The following is a 17,328-nucleotide window of genomic DNA, read 5'->3' on the forward strand; positions in this document are numbered from 1 at the left end:
AAACAATAAATGCAATAAATGCATATGGTGACCGTGCACTCACTGCTCCCGATGAGCGACCGAGTGGACGGGATGCTGTCGGAGTACTGTCCTCCGACCCCAAATCATAAATGGGGAGCTCAATACTCATCTCCCGGTACACAATGACGGGAGGATATCTCTGCTACCACCGAGTCATCGACCAACGGAGCCAAAGAGTCCACCATCTTGCTACACTAAATGCCGAGCCAAACAGAGGAATCGATCACGGCTACCGAGTCCTCGGACTAACGGAGCAACAAAGAAACCGCCACACACCTGTCTGATATACCACTAACCCATGGGTGGTGGTGGTGTGTGCAGTACATGTAACTGACGATGGGCTCAACCATAGTGGGGCCGACAATCGCACAGCATGCAATCATGATGCATGACACTAAGCTGACAATCTCATGAATAACATAGTAATGACCATATAAATAATACAAAGTGTGTACCACTGGAAGATATATCAGATAGAAGGTACACAAATCAGATAGGGCATCAAATAAACCCTAGATCCAGAAGATAACATAGCATGTGGTTGGGTCACTACCTAAAGCATATATGATCAGGTAAATAATATGCAGGGCAGAATAAATAAACAAGTAACCATGTAACTATCATGTAGTGACCAACCGAACAAAATGATTTCACAATCACTGCTATATGTTAAACATATTATTATGCATATCAAAGACATAAGTCAAAGTACCCGCCTCCAATAAAGAAATGGTCCAATCCGTCCAAATCCGGACGTCGAGAAACCCGTCTCACGTCAAGGTCCTGTGATACCACATTTAATATATTTTATTTAGCTACATTTCTCATAAATAACTAAATAAAAATCTATAACCCTAAATTAGGGAAAAACCCAAATCATATGACCATCATCCTGTCTAGACAAATTGGACGATCAATTAGGATTAGTTACCTAATCCTCAATCCACCCTTTGATTAAAAATCTAAAACCTAAGTCCAATTACCCTTGCATCTAAAACATGATGAATCACATATTCCATTTTAAATTTAATTCAAACATAACCCTAATTCAAATCTACACATGATCAACCATCTAAAATAATCGAATCAAAATCATGATTAATAACATGTATCAAATGCCCTACTCCTTACCTTATTCACAATCCAAAAGATTACGGGGAAGGTTGCTTGCTGCTGAAATTTGAACAAGCAATTGTTTGTTGATCCACAGCACACAGAAACCCGCTGTAATTCTTCCTTCAATTCACAACCCTCACTTCTGTGGACTAAGTCTACTGTTGCTGATCAAATAACGCCACAACCCACTTCCTCACCAATTCCGTGACCTAAGTTAGTAGCAAAGAGAAGATCACTATCAAGATTGGAGATTCCTGCCAAGAATTAACCTAATTCCAACTAACTTACCTCCCAAGATCGATTAGGGCACGTGAAATGAACACACAGTGCCGGCTCGATCAAACTGACAGAGAGATCAGTGAAGGGGGTGCTCTGCCGAGGTGCGTCCGGGAGATGGAAGTCGCGGGCTGAGCACAGAAGAAGAGATCGACAATCGGCTGGCTTCGTGCGGAAAGAAAACTCGACCGGCGGCGGATCTAGGGCACAGCCAAGTGGAGGCTCGGATGAGGCTTCGCGCGGGCACAAGCACAGAGAGGAGAAAGCGTCGGCTTCTCCCTTGGTCCGAGGCTTATGCACGCGTGGGAGAGGAGAGGAGAGAACCGCCGAGTGGTCGGCGGTTAGGGCATGGAGCAATCGAGCGCGCGACGAGGGCTCGGCAGGAGAAGAGGGAACAGCGACAAATAGAAACCGGAGGAAAAGAAAAAAAACAAATAAATAAAAGAAATAAAAGAAAAGCAAACTTTTCCTCGCTTAAATGGGGTAGCCTAAACAGGCTTTTCCCCGGTCCCGTTTTATCCCCGTTAACTTGTCCGTATGAGCAATGAAAAATTCCCGAAAAATTTCCAAAAATTCCGAAAAATTCCCTTATTAATATTCGCCTATTTTCCGGTATTTTACATTCTCCCCCACTAATAAAAATTTGGTCCCCAAATTTCGTTATCTACTATCAGCAAGTACTAACAACAGATATAGAGTATAAATGCTGAACGGTAAATAAATCACATACCTCAAGTGAAAAGATGGGGGTATCGAGCTCGGATAGTATCCTCGAGCTCCCAAGTAGCCTCCTCATCCGAATGATGCTGTCATCTGACTTTAACCAGCCGGATAGTCTTGTTCATCGATGCTCTTTGAGTACCGTCTGGAATCTCCTCATATGTAATATCAGCTGGGCTGGAATATCACGAGACATCCGTCGGGTCAGTACGTATCTCCTCGGATAGATCGTGAAATACATCGTGGACGCCTGACAGGGACGGTGGTAGTGTCAATCGATAAGCTACTGCTCCGATCCTCTCCAAGATCTCGAAAGGACCAATATACCGCGGAGCTAGCTTACCTCTAATGCCAAATCTCTTCACCCCTTTCGTGGGTGAAACTCGTAGAAATACATGGTCGCCAACAGAGAACTCTAGTGGTGCATGTCTCCGTCGGTAGTAACTCTTGGCGGTCTTGCGCCTCGACATCCTCCGTCCGATAATGCGGACCAACTCTGCATCCTGCTGAACTCTATGAGGTCCCAACAACTGGGCCTCTCCAACCTCATCCCAGAGGACGGGTGTCCGACAAGGTCTACCATACAACGCCTCAAACGGTGCCATCTGAATAGCCGAATGAAAGCTGTTGTTATAGGCAAACTCTACTAACAGCAGATGGTCCTCCCAACTGCCTCCGAAATCCATAACACACGATCTCAGCAGATCCTCTAAAGTCTGAATGGTCCGCTCTGACTATCCATCTGTCTGTGGATGGAAGGCTGTACTAAAACGGAGCTGTGTGCCCAAGGCCTGCTGCAGACTCTGCCAGAAATGAGACGTAAACCGTGGATCTCTATCCGAAATAATACTCAACGGAACACCATGTAGTCTGATGATCTCTCGACAATACAGATCTGCCAATCGATCCAGGGAATCAGTCCTCCGGATCGCTAAGAAATGCGCGGATTTATTTAATCGATCAACGATTACCCAAATCGCGTCATGGCCTCGTCGTGTCCTCGACAACCCTACCACAAAGTCCATGGTAATGTGATCCCACTTCCACTCAGGAATAGGAATCCGCTGAAGTAACCCTACAGGTCTCTGGTGCTCAGCCTTCACCTGCTGACAGATAAGACATCTAGCTACAAAATCCGCGATGTCTTTCTTCACACCGTTCCACCAGTAGGAACGCCTCAAGTCTCGATACATACGGGTCCCGCCTGGATGGATCGCAAATCGAGAACGGTGAGCCTCCTACAGTAGTTCCTGTAAGACCGGATGAGACTGAGGTACGCATAATCTGCCTCGAAAGTATATGATACCCTCCTCATCTCGTGTAAACTCGGTCTGTTGCCCGGAAGCTATCTGACTGTTAATGAACTGCAAATGCTGATCACCAGCCTGTGCCTCTCGGATCTTCGTCCTGATCGACGACTGAGCAACCATAGTAACAAGGATACCCTGCTCTGTAGATCCCTGCTCCTCAAGGTCTAACTCAGAAAAACTCTGAATTAAGTCCGTGACTGAAGTCCGGTGGCAAGCCAAAGTCCCTCTGGACTTCCTGCTGAGTGCATCGGCAACCACATTAGCTTTCCCTGGGTGGTAGCTAATGGTACAATCGTAGTCCTTCAGGAACTCCATCCATCTCCTCTGTGGGAGATTAAGCTCCTTCTGAGTGAAAATATATTTGAGACTCTTATGATCAGTGAGAATCTCAAATGTGATACCGTATAAATGATATCGCCATAGCTTCAGAGCAAAAATGATGGCAGCTAACTCCAAGTCATGAACTGGGTAGTTCTTCTCATGCTCCTTCAACTGACGAGAAGCATAAGTGACTACTCTGTCGTGCTGCATCAGAACAGCGCCCAAACCCTGAAGAGAAGCATCGGTGTAGAGTACAACCGTCCTCCGAAGGTAGAACCAACCGAGCCGACACTAATCTCCCGCTCTTGAAAGTGGTCTCGCAATCCTCTATCCAAAAACTTCACGCCCTTCCGGTAAGGCGTGTCAAGATAGCAATAGAAACCCTCGACAAAACGTCTGTAATATCCGCCAATCGGCTGATCTCTTGGTGACTTGGTGCTCCCAGCGGTGACCTCGATCTTCGAGGATCAGTGAAATACCTCTACTAGAAACCACGTGTCCCGGAAAACCGATCGAGGATAGCCACACTTGCTGAACTTCGCGTACAGTTGATGTCGTCGAAGAATCTCCAAGACTATGCGAAGATGCTGTGCGTGCTCCTCCTCGGAATGAGAGTAGACCAATATGTCATCAATGAAGACGATAACAAACTGGTCCAAATACTCCAGAAAGATGCGGTTCATCAAGTCCATAAACACCGCTGGAGCATTGGTAAGCCCAAATGGCATTACCAAAAACTCATAATGACCGTATCTTGTACGGAAAGCTGTCTTCTGGATATCTGAGTCTCTGACCCTCAACTGATGATATCCGAATCGCAGATCAATCTTAGAATACACTGATGTACCTCTGAGCTGATCAAACAAATCCTCGATCCGTGGTAAAGGATATTTATTTCTGACGGTCACTGCATTCAGCTGTCTGTAGTCAATACATAACCTCATGGTGCCGTCCTTTTTCTTAACGAATAACACCGGAGAACCCCATGGAGAAACACTAGGGCGAATAAATCCCCTATCCAATAGCTCCTGGAGTTGAACCTTCAGCTCGTTCAACTCTTTTGGTGTCATACGATAAGGAGCTTTCGATGCCGGTGCGGTTCCCGGAATCAACTCAATAGCGAACTCCACTGGCCTTCTGGGAGGCAAACTTGGCAGCTCCTCTGGAAATACATCTAGGTACTCCCGGACTACAGGAACATCGGAGAGCTGCGAACTGCTGCTGTCCTCAGTATTGATCAAAGATAACAGAAAACCCTGACAGTCATGTGACAGCAACTTCTGAGCCTGTATCGCCGAAATGATCGATAAGTCGTCGTCTCTGATGCCAGTGAAATCCCACGAGGGTTGGTTCGGAGGCCGAAATGTGACCACCCTCGTCTGGCAATCAACTGTGGCATGATATGCTGACAAATAGTCCATGCTAAGAATAATATCAAAATCGACCATTTCTAATACTAAAAGATCCACTGTAAGTATTAGGTTGCCAAAATCTAACGGGCAACCTCTGACCTCCTGGGTGACGCCCAATGAATCACCAGACGGTAGGGAAACAGTCAATCGCTGGGGTCTGAAAGTGGGAAATCTACCAACCTCCCGCATAAAAGTGCGAGATATAAATGAATGTGAGCTACCAGTATCTATCAGTATATCTGTAGATAAGGCATAAATAGAAATCATACCGCGGAAAACGGATCCATCAGCTCGCTGCGCATCCTCTCTGGTCATGCCAGCGGCTGCTACGGCTGGGCAGAAGCCTGCCACTGAGGCGGTGCTGGATACTGCGCCAGAGAAGACTGAGAGGACGGCGTCTGATACGGTGCAGCTGGCTGGGACTGAGACTGGTACTGGCCTAAAGGCTGAGACTGCATCTAATACTGCCCCTGCGTCGGAAAATAAAGTCCTGGAACAGAACCCTGGGGTGCTATGGAAGCACTGGAGTACTCCTGTCCAAGCATACCAAATGCCGCTGCTGCAGGTGAAGTACTCCACTGCTGGCCATGCGAAGGTTGGGCTCTACGCCCTCCTCGATAAGTACCAGACTGACTGGACTGTCCTCCATGATCAGTCCCTCCGGAAGTCATATGCAGAAACTTCTGCGGACAATCTCGGCCCGGAGGAGTCCTTGTCCGAATAAATTTCGGCAACATCTCCCCTGTACGGCGGACAATCTGAAACTTCTACATAACACATATACCTCAGCCACAGGCGGCTGGAATAATAACGATAAGTAAAAGCAAACACCACGCAGTTACTATAATTTATTCAGCCTCTGGTTGTCACAACCACGCAGTTAAGATAATTAAACAGAAAGATAATACTCTGACTCGAAATCCACCCTACTCAACTACACTCGTAAAGCTCAAATCCGACGAACACACCTCTTCTGCCCTCCAGGCAGGCATGTAGTAGAATAAAATCCAAATCATACAAAAAGTCCATCAAACGGAAGGATTCATACAATATCCATATGTAAAATCCAAAACAAGACTAAAACAAAGTCTGATAGAGAAAAGCTAAAATAAAATAACAACTCAAAAACCAGCAGATGGACTAGCGCTACGTGCTGTGGGGACCAGCGACTAGAACTGCTCCTGACAGCCTCAACCTGAAAATATATCAACAATGGAAGCGGGGTGAGTCCAACACTCAGCAGGTACAACTGATATACACAATAAAACAAATAACAGACAACACTAATCATGCGTACAGTCTCCTGAATACGAGAAGGATAAATGCAACTGAAACGAAATCAGGAGATAACTGTACTAACCAGAATCAAAGTACAAAGGTAACAGGGTCGTCAGACCGGGGAAGTCATAATCCAGTATGCATGTCAATCATATGAATCCATATAAATGCAGCAAGTAAATGCAACAATCACAAACAATAAATGCAATAAATGCATATGGTGACCGTGCACTCTGACATCACTGCTCCTGATGAGCGACCGAGTGGACGGAATGTTGTCGGAGTACTCCTATCCTCTGACCCCAAATCATAAATGGGGTAACTCAATGCTCTCATCTCCCGGTACACAATGACGGGGAGGATATCTCTGCCGGCTACCACGCTGAGTCATCTGACCAACGGAGCCAAACAGAGTCCACCATCTGCCGGCTACTACGCTGCTACACTAAATGCCAGCGGAGCCAAACAGAGCGGAACTAACTGCCGGCTACCACGCTGAGTCCTCAGACCAACGGAGCCAAACAGCAGAACCGCCACACACCTGTCTGATATACCACTAACCCATGGGTGGTGGTGGTGTGTGCAGTACATGTAACTGACGATGGGCTCAACCATAGTGGGGCCGACAATCGCACAGCATGCAACATGATGCATGACACTAAGCATGGCAATCTCATGAATAACATAGTAATGACCATATAAATAATACAAAGTGTGTACCACTGGAAGATGTATCAGATAGAAGGTACACAAATCAGATAGGGCATCAAATAAACCCTAGATCCAGAAGATAACATAGCATGTGGTTGGGTCACTACCTAAAGCATATATGATCAGGTAAATAATATGCAGGGTAGAATAAATAAACAAGTAACCATGTAACTATCATGTAGTGACCAACCGAACAAAATGATTACACAATCACTGCTATATGTTAAACATATTATTATGCATATCAAAGACATAAGTCAAAGTACTCGCCTCCAATAAAGAAATGGTCCAATCCGTCCAAATCCGGACGTCGAGAAACCCGTCTCACGTCAAGGTCCTGTGATACCACATTTAATATATTTTATTTAGCTACATTTCTCATAAATAACTAAATAAAAATCTATAACCCTAAATTAGGGAAAAACCCAAATCATATGACCATCATCCTGTCTAGACAAATTGGACGATCAATTAGGATTAGTTACCTAATCCTCAATCCACCCTTTGATTAAAAATCTAAAACCTAAGTCCAATTACCCTTGCATCTAAAACATGATGAATCACATATTCCATTTTAAATTTAATTCAAACATAACCCTAATTCAAATCTACACATGATCAACCATCTAAAATAATCGAATCAAAATCATGATTAATAACATGTATCAAATGCCCTACTCCTTACCTTATTCACAATCCAAAAGATTACGGGGAAGGTTGCTTGCTGCTGAAATTTGAACAAGCAATTGTTTGTTGATCCACAGCACACAGAAACCCGCTGTAATTCTTCCTTCAATTCACAACCCTCACTTCTGTGGACTAAGTCTACTGTTGCTGATCAAATAACGCCACAGCCCACTTCCTCACCAATTCCGTGACCTAAGTTAGTAGCAAAGAGAAGATCACTATCAAGATTGGAGATTCCTGCTAAGAATTAACCTAATTCCAACTAACTTACCTCCCAAGATCGATTAGGGCATGTGAAATGAACACACGGTGCCGGCTCGATCAAACTGACAGAGAGATCAGTGAAGGGGGTGCTCTGCCGAGGTGCATCCGGGAGATGGAAGTCGCGGGCTGAGCACAGGAGAAGAGATCGACAATCGGCTGGCTTCGTGCGGAAAGAAAATTCGACTGGCGGCGGATCTAGGGCACAGCCAAGTGGAGGCTCGGATGAGGCTTCGCGCGGTCACAAGCACAGAGAGGAGAAAGCGTCGGCTTCTCCCTTGGGCCGAGGCTTATGCACGCGTGGGAGAGGAGAGGAGAGAACCGCCGAGTGGTCGGCGGTTAGGGCATGGAGCAATCGGGCGCGCGACAAGGGCTCGGCAGGAGAAGAGGGAACGGTGACAAATAGAAACCGGAGGAAAAGAAAAAAAAACAAATAAAGAAAAGAAATAAAAGAAAAGCAAACTTTTCCTCGCTTAAATGGGGTAGCCTAAACAGGCTTTTCCCCGGTCCCGTTTTATCCCCGTTAACTTGTCCGTACGAGCAATGAAAAATTCCCGGAAAATTTTCAAAAATTTTGAAAAATTCCCCTATTAATATTCGCCTATTTTACGGTATTTTACAAAAGTTCAAATCGATGTCAAATTTGTCCGTAGGCCATACTGGTATTCATTGTTTTAGAAGTTTTAATTGGTCTTATAGTCGAAGAAGATGTCAAATTTGTCTCAGAGTTGGACATATTAGTATTTAATATCTTAAAAAATTTGACTCAAATTTTACTAGTGGTCCTACAGTATTAGGACAACTAAATATTTCACAAGGAGAATCTGCATCTTTAAATCGATCACCACCTTGTTGGCAATCTACAACTAGGTAATAGTTTCATAATATAGTTTCATTAACTCCTGAGAACCCAGGATGACATTTAAGATTCTGGAGCAACTCATCATGTCATATCAGAATATGATATGCTCACAGACGCTTCACCTTATCATGGACCCGACATAGTACAAATAGGTAATAGCCTAGGTTTGCAAATTACTCACCTTGGAAACACATCCTTTCACTCATATGGTCAAACTTTTCGTATGCACAACACTCTTCATGTTCCTTCTATCATAAAAAATTTACTTTCTGTGCGTCAATTTGCTCTAAATTATAATGTATTCTTTGAATTTTATCCTATCATTGTCTTGTGAAGGATCTCACAACAGGAACTACTCTACTTCGAGGAAACATTAAAGATGATCTCTATCATTTTCAACCCACCTATACTAATTCTTTTGTTAGAGAACGCACAGACAAATTCTCTTGGCACGTATATCTTGGTCATCCGTCTCTACGTCTTGTTCAGAATATCATTAATCAGTATGGTTTACCAATTTTTTTAACCTCCTCATCTCATTTATGTGAAGTTTGTATAAAAGCAAAATCTCATAAATTATTTTTTATTGATAACTTTAGCAAGTTTACTTTGGATTTTTCCTATGAAAAGAAAGTCTTATCTCTTTGATATTTTTTGTCATTTTCAAAAGCATGTTGAGCGTTATTTTGATCGTAAAATACTCTCTCTTCATTCTGATTGGGGAGGAGAGCATCAAGCTCTTTATCGTTATCTTACCTCCTCAGGCATCCTTCATTGAGTCTCTTGTCCCCACACTCCTGAACAAAATAACTCCATCGAGAGAAAACATTGTCATATAATTGAAACTGTCTTAGCTCTGCTTAAGTATGCCTTAGTTTAGCTTAAATTTTAGGATGACTCTGTCCAAACCTTAGTATACCTTATCAATCATTTACTCACTCCACTACTTCAAAACAAAAGCCCCTTGGAAAGACTTTATAATTGCTCTCTGGATTACTCATTCTTCTGTATCTTTGGTTACGCTTGTTATCCTTGGTTGTGACCTTATTCTAAACATAAGTTAAACCCTTAGTCTCAATAATGTGTTTTCCTTGATTATAGTAATTTGCATCATGGGTATTATTTCCTACATATATCAACTGGGCGGATATATATTTCTCGACATGTTACTTTTGATGAGTCTCTCTTTCCATTTACAGTTATTCCTTTGAACACTCCCTCAAATAATCAAGGCACTTTTCTAATTGCCCTTAATAGTATACCAGAACTATCACATGTTGCTCCAATAAGACATATTCAAAGTACAAAGGAAGATGAAATTTTGGGCTCTACTCCATCCCCACCAAATCTTGCAGACACAACATCTAGCAATGTTCCGCTCTCTAGTCCTGATTCCCATCAATCTAACCACTTATCTCCGAGTAGTTCTGATGATGATGCTCCTCAACGTATGCTTCTTCTAAGAAAGATTTATGCTCGATGTCCACCCGTTATCCTCTTCCACATGCTCTAATTGCTACTTCAAGTTTTGTTAAGCCGACTAGCTTTACACAGGCAGTTAAAGACCCAAATTGGCGTACTGTGATGGCTATAGAGTTTGATGCTCTTCTCTGTAATGCAACATGAACTTTAGTTCCTCGTACTCTGTCTATGAATATTGTGGGCTCTAAATGAGTTTATCGAATTAAGTATCAAGCATATGGATCCATTGAACGCTACAAATCTCGCCTTGTTGCAAAAGGCTTTAGTCAACAACCAAGTATTGATTTCAAAGACACTTTCAGTCCGGTCATCAAAATTACAACTATCAAATTGTTACTATCTATAGTTATTAGCTCCAATTGGTCGATACAATAATTCGATGTTTTCAATGCTTTCCTTCATTGCCAACTTGAAGAAACTATTTTTATGGAGGAACCACCAGGTTTCATCCACCAACAACTTTTAACACATGTTTGTAAACATTAGAAATCTTTATATAGTCTTCAATAAGCACCTTATGCGTGGTTTCTGTTGGGATCTAGTGCGCTAAACACATGAAAGCGAAAATTAACTAGATCCTCTTGTTGGTTGCTACTCGGAATATCATACTGGTTCCCCTGTACAAAATTTTTGTATAAGTCCTGAACCTTTCCAAACAACCTATTATGTTTTTTAGAAATTAAATTTGGAATCGCAAACAGAACTTAACATTATTGATTCTAAATTCAACTTATCTGTTCTTAGAGGTTTAGACTTGGATCGCAAACGATGCTTAACATTATTGATCCAAATCCACCCATGTTACAAATTTGATTAAATATTTATTTCAGAGATCGACTTCCAGGTTAAACATGGCGAGACACTAGGCCTTCTTGGTTATGGGAGCATCCACTACTTCCTAGACAAAGTCTTTAAATGAAATTCATTATTTAATCTCCTTATAGTAACCCTAGGTTTAACCAATAAGAACAATCGAATCACAAGATCGAAAAACAAAAGAAACACAAACTCGAATCATAAATCTGAAACCTAGAATCATTAGCCTCTTGTGTTTGGTATTTCAAAATCCATACAAAAGATGAACTAGTTATGATGCGGAAACTAATAACTAGTTATACCTCTTGTAGCTTATAGACCTTACGATTTTCTGTCGTATTCCTCTTCTTATCTTAGACGTCGTGTGGGCGATGATCTACCGAGATGAGAATCCACCCAAGCCTCCTTCTTCTCCTTGCAAGTTTCGGCCACCACCACCAAGCTCTAAGGGATGCTAGGAAACAAAGCCTCCTTTCTCTCCTTCTTCTCCAAGCAAAATCCGGCCACCACAAATCTCTCCAAGACTAGATGCCGTCGGCCACTAAAGAAGAAGAGAAGAGGAATAGCAATGGAAGAGGGCCGCCCACACCAAGGAAGAGAGGAGAGGAAATAATAGATGTGTTGTTAGGTGAAGCACCTCTACCCTCTCTTTTATATTCCTTGGTCTTGGCAATTAAGGAAAGTTTTAAACATAATTAAAACTTCCTTATTTTCCCTTGCCAATGAACAAAAGGAAAATTTAATTAAAAATTTCCTTTTATTCTTTTAATGGCTGATAACCATGATTTTGCTATATTGTTTTAATTCATAATGCATACTTTTCATGATCTTTTCATAGCTTAATTTCACATTTTACATCATATTTCAATATTGCATTTGATTTTGAACCTAATTGCAAATTAGCCTAATTTCATGGTATTTGATTCTAATATTTGTTTATTATTTTGTAAGCATCAAAAGGGTCATGGACTCGATCAGATCAGACTGTATTTGAAATCAAATCAAGGGCTTAATGAGGCGAACAAGCTTTGGAGTGTTTTGGACCGTCCATTGAAGATCAAGCAGATCTGAGCCGTCTGTTGAAGATCCAGCTAATCCGACCTAATGAGGAAGCATATCTGAGCCATTGATGAAGATCCAGAGGTTTTTATTCCGATCTGAGATATCTCCACCGTTGATCAAGATCAGAGCATTCTTGGCCATCCGATCGGTTCTGAGGAGGATTTAAAAAGCTTCGCGTGAGAAGCTACAGTTGAGCTCGGTTCGCGATATTTTGCTACAGTGCCATCATCTTCGTCGCGCGACGCCGAGACTCCCATTCTCCGATTCCTGATCCATGAGCTTAGCTTCTTCTCCGACGACGATCATCAAGCTTCGGCGTTCATCTTCCGGCGATCAGAGAGCAACCGAGGGAGGTTTCTCAACCGCGCCTTGATTCTGTCCACCGCCACATTGCCGATGGGGGAGGTTTCCGATCAGTGATCTCTGCATCCACTAGAGCTTCGAGGGAGGTTTCTTGGAGTTTTTATACCTTTTCTGCATCCCATTCCGCAGCTACATTGGATAGATTTGGCCGATCGATATGATTTGTGCATTCTCAGAGTCAAGCTCTGTTTTCTTTGGTTGATGGTGATACCAGTCAGATGCGAGCTTGAGGGGAGGTTTCTAATAGCTATGAACGTTATCTGGTGATAGTAGAGCGCTTGGAGATTGCTTGTTGGGTGTTTGAGGGGAGGTTTCCGAGAGCACCTTTGTTTCGGCAAAGTGGAGAAGATTTGTTCCGATTTGGTTTATGGAATGTTTAGGTTTTGTTTTTCTTTATCTTGTCTTTAATTGTGTTTCAAACTTTGCTCAGATCTTCGATCTGATACCTACTTTGCAATTTCAATTTCTGTTTGAGATTTTATGTTTTTGATTTCAATTCTTGCTTTCAAACCCGGATTATTAACGTGTTTTGGCAATTGACCTTAGTTCCGTTAGGTTTATTTCGCTACTAATGCTGATAGTTGTAAGCTCTTGTAATGTAGTTAGTAATTCTTAGCTCTGATTTTGGTCTTTGAACTTGTGATCTTGCTTAAACGAAGATTGATCAACTTTAGTTTTGATTGTTACCTCTGTTTAAGGAGTTTATGAGTTTATCTATTTCTGTGAATGAGCTTAATTGTAGAAAACTTAACTTGAGATTTGATTGTGTACCTTGTTACTGAGATTGTATATTGTAGAGATAGGAATTGAGCCATTTGATTCAATGATGCATAAAAATCCTCACTTAAGTGATGTTCATTTCGTTTTAGAAGGAAGGTGATCAAGTTAAGAAGAACGTGATATGTAGAAAAGAATAAACCTTATCTGATTTTAGTTTGAATTGAAGAAGAACTCAATTTGTTAAGTGAATCAATTCTAGAATACTCACACATTTATTAGTTACCCTTGGAAAGAAAAATACGACTTGGGACTCGTTGCTACAACGCTTGTATTAATTTTAATGAGTTTCAATTTTAATTAATTTGGAGTGCCTCGTGACATGCAAAAAGGCTAACACCAAATTTTGGCGCCGTTGCCGGGGAATTAACTAGCAATGTGTGTTTATTTTGGATTTGATTGATTTTATTTTGTTAGCATGTTGATTGATTTGATTGCTTATTTCTTTTTGTATTTTCATGTTGGTTTATTCTTGAATTTTTAAGTGCTTTTACTGTTCATGTTTTCATGTGATTGAAACTTTATGCTCTTGAGTCTTCTAACATTGATTTCTAGTGTTGTAGTGAAAAACAGGAGATTTCTTTAGCATGGATTCATACTTTCAGAATTTTGGAGGAGGAATGGAGAGTTATCAGTGTTTTCAGCCTGAGTATCAATTGTACCCAAACATGGATCAACAAAACAGGTATGAGTCATTTTCAAATGGTTTTAATTCTAATTAGGTGGATAATTCATGTTTCAGGTATGAAAGTGCACAAGGATCATTTTTTGAGCCATATCTAGCCTATCAGAGTTCATATGGGTTCCAAGAAGTTTCATCAAATTTTATGCCGAATTTTTTTCAACAAAATGAACCTCAGATGGATGAGCCAACATGGAAACTCAACGAGATTATGCAACAAATGAATGAGCATCAAGAGCAGCAATTCTCAAGGATACAGAATATACAGAGTCAGTTAGATCAGATTACATCATCTATTCATCAGTTGCAAACACAAAACGCCAATGAAGAGATGGATTGTGGAGATCTTGTCAGGCCTGACCCTACTTCCATTAATTCACATGATTTTTCTAGTATTTTTTGTGATGATTATGTGATTATGCAAATTTCTGATCCTACTGATATTGTTGTTGAAGATGTTGTTAGTAATTCAGGATTCAAACATATTTTTGAAGATGATTTAAGTGTAGGGGAATGCTTATTGGAAGCATTACCTCAAGAATCACCTGAATTTGATGAAGATGTAAGTGTAGGGACTTGTGCTATGGAGCCAAGTACCCAAGAATCACTACATGAGGATGCACAATCACCAGAACCAGAACTTGAACATTTACTTGTTGAAAAGGAGGTAACAATCACTACTCCAAGTACCGTTCAAAATGACAAGGTAAGTATTTTTTTATGATTCATCAGAAAATTCAATAGAGGTACCATTTGTTGATTTCATTAGTTGTGATTCATTCCTTGCTAAATTTTCTACCCACACTAATATTCTCCTATTTTCTTTTTACCCCACATGCGTGTGGAAGGGGTTTTCCTTTATTGATGTGGTAGGAGAACATAAGCTCCCGAAGTGGATGCTTACACTGAACCGCCTAAGACCTCCGGAAAGAATTTGCAATGGAAAAATGGTCAATAAAAAGAAATTGAGTGGAATAAAAAATACTCCATTTCCGACGTGGATTCTTTTTCTAAATCTTCTTTGACCGCCGGAATTAAAGGGGAGTTGATTCTAATTTCACTTTCTTTTGCATTTTAATTCATGCTTTGTTAATAAATTCTTGCTTCATACGTTTCTTTAGTTTCATACTTTGCATTTTGCATTTTACCTCACACTTTGCTTCTATACTTTGCATTCTTGTTTAGTACATAGAATTTTATTTTTTTAATAAATTATCCATGGAAGTTTCTAGTAATACTTTTAAGATGGTAAAAGTTTCTTAAATTTGATCATCGATTTAGGTCATTTGACATGATTGGATGTTTTTCTCACATGATATTGGTTAATTTGGTGGTGGATTCTATATTGATTAATTGAGCTTGCTTGTATATAAAAATACCTAGTGAGGTCCACTTTAAGCTTATACACTATTATCTTCTTTTATGTGGCATGCACTTACAACAATTGAAACTCTAGAACTTGCTTTGCTTCTTTTCAAAGTCACAATTGCATATATATACGTGGAAATGAAGGATTTTTATCATTCTTGATCCATTCTAATTTCTAATTTCTTTCCCCACAATTTCTTAAAATATTTTCATCAAGCATTCAAATTCTTGATTACTTTGCTTTGCTTTCATTTCATTGTGAGTTTTGGTTGGGCACTTGATGAGTTAGACTTTGCAAAATGATAAAGGAATAAGTGTGGGGGAGGTGAGTATTATTTTTGAATGTTGGATTCATTTGTTAATATTAGGAATTCAAATTCAAGCCAATGGTGAAGTTTTGAAAGGATGCAATGGAGTTAAATATAAAAGGGTATAGGGTTGGGGGCTGTTCTAAAAAAAAAGAAAATGATGAAGATGCTGTTAGGAATGAAGTGCTATTAAATTTGTATACTAAATGTATCCATATCTTGAGTTTTATCATGTCAAGAGTAAGCTCAAATTGCTTTGAAGTGTGAGACTTGATACTATGTTGATACATTTTAATTTGTAAGAGACATTTGCTGAAGAAGGTTTTAAATGCTGGAATCTGATGCATTCTGATGGTGTTTCTGCCCATGAGCTGTGCAATAGCCTTTAGAAAATTTGCTTATCATTATTGCAACAAGAAATATACAGAGATGAAGAATGCATGAAAGAGGGCAGTGTACAGTTTTAAATGGAGCTGGGAATATGCAACTGTTAGTACCAAATGGTGTATCAGTAATTGGGAGAAACATTCAAGGCAAAGGGGAAGTTAAAGGGGAGGGACAAGGAATGTTACCTGAATTGAAGAGAAATTGCAGAATAAGTAAATGTAGATTCTGAAATTGGCTAATTGCACTTGCACTTCAATGTTGGATCAGTGACTTTCTAGATTCGAATTGTACATCAGAAACCTGCAGATCTCTAAAATTTCAGAACTATTGTTGCAGTGTCTCCAAGCCTAGGAAGTGGAAAGGTGCACAGCTTTTACAGAATCCGGTCAAGTATTCAAAAGCTGATTAAATGCATGATTTAAATTCTGAAACTGAAATTCTGTTGGAAAAGAAACTGAATTTTGAAAGTGTGAAACTGAAATCTGAGTTCTCGATTTCTGAAATGAAGATGTTATTATTGAGGGGATGAATTGGTAAGGATCTTAAGAGTCTTGATGGAAAGGACCAGAATCAAGAGCTGCTGAAACTGAAAAGCTCAGGGAACTGAATTGCAAACCATTCCACTCATGAATCACTTCAAGATAGCATCCTTTACTCTGGAAAGTTGAAGTGATTTCAGTAAAGCTTGAAGTGATATATGCAGTTGTGTGATTTCTGTGATTACTGAAATTGCTGAATCAATTTTGATTCTATTATTGAAACTGTGATCTCAGGAGCTATATTAATAGCCAATCGGATGGTGTTATTATTATGTAGGAGTGATGAGTTAAATTGAATGATTAACAAAGTGTGGTAATTGTTTGTGATATGGTTGCAGTTATGTAAAAGCTGTAGGAAGGAGAGCTGAATTCTTGTGTTATTGCAAGGAAAGTTTATACAGATTGCTGAAACTTGTGAAGACTCGATTTGAAGTCTTTATACTTCTAGTTCATGGAGTGCTATTTTAATTGTTAAGTCCTGTTAAGTCCTTAAGTTGAAGTTACCTTCGGAACTTGATTCTGAAAATGAGAATTCAATTTACAGACAATTTTGAAAATGCTGTGTGGAT

Source organism: Zingiber officinale, chromosome 8A (genome assembly GCF_018446385.1).
Source record: "Zingiber officinale cultivar Zhangliang chromosome 8A, Zo_v1.1, whole genome shotgun sequence".
NCBI classification, from domain to species: domain Eukaryota; kingdom Viridiplantae; phylum Streptophyta; class Magnoliopsida; order Zingiberales; family Zingiberaceae; genus Zingiber; species Zingiber officinale.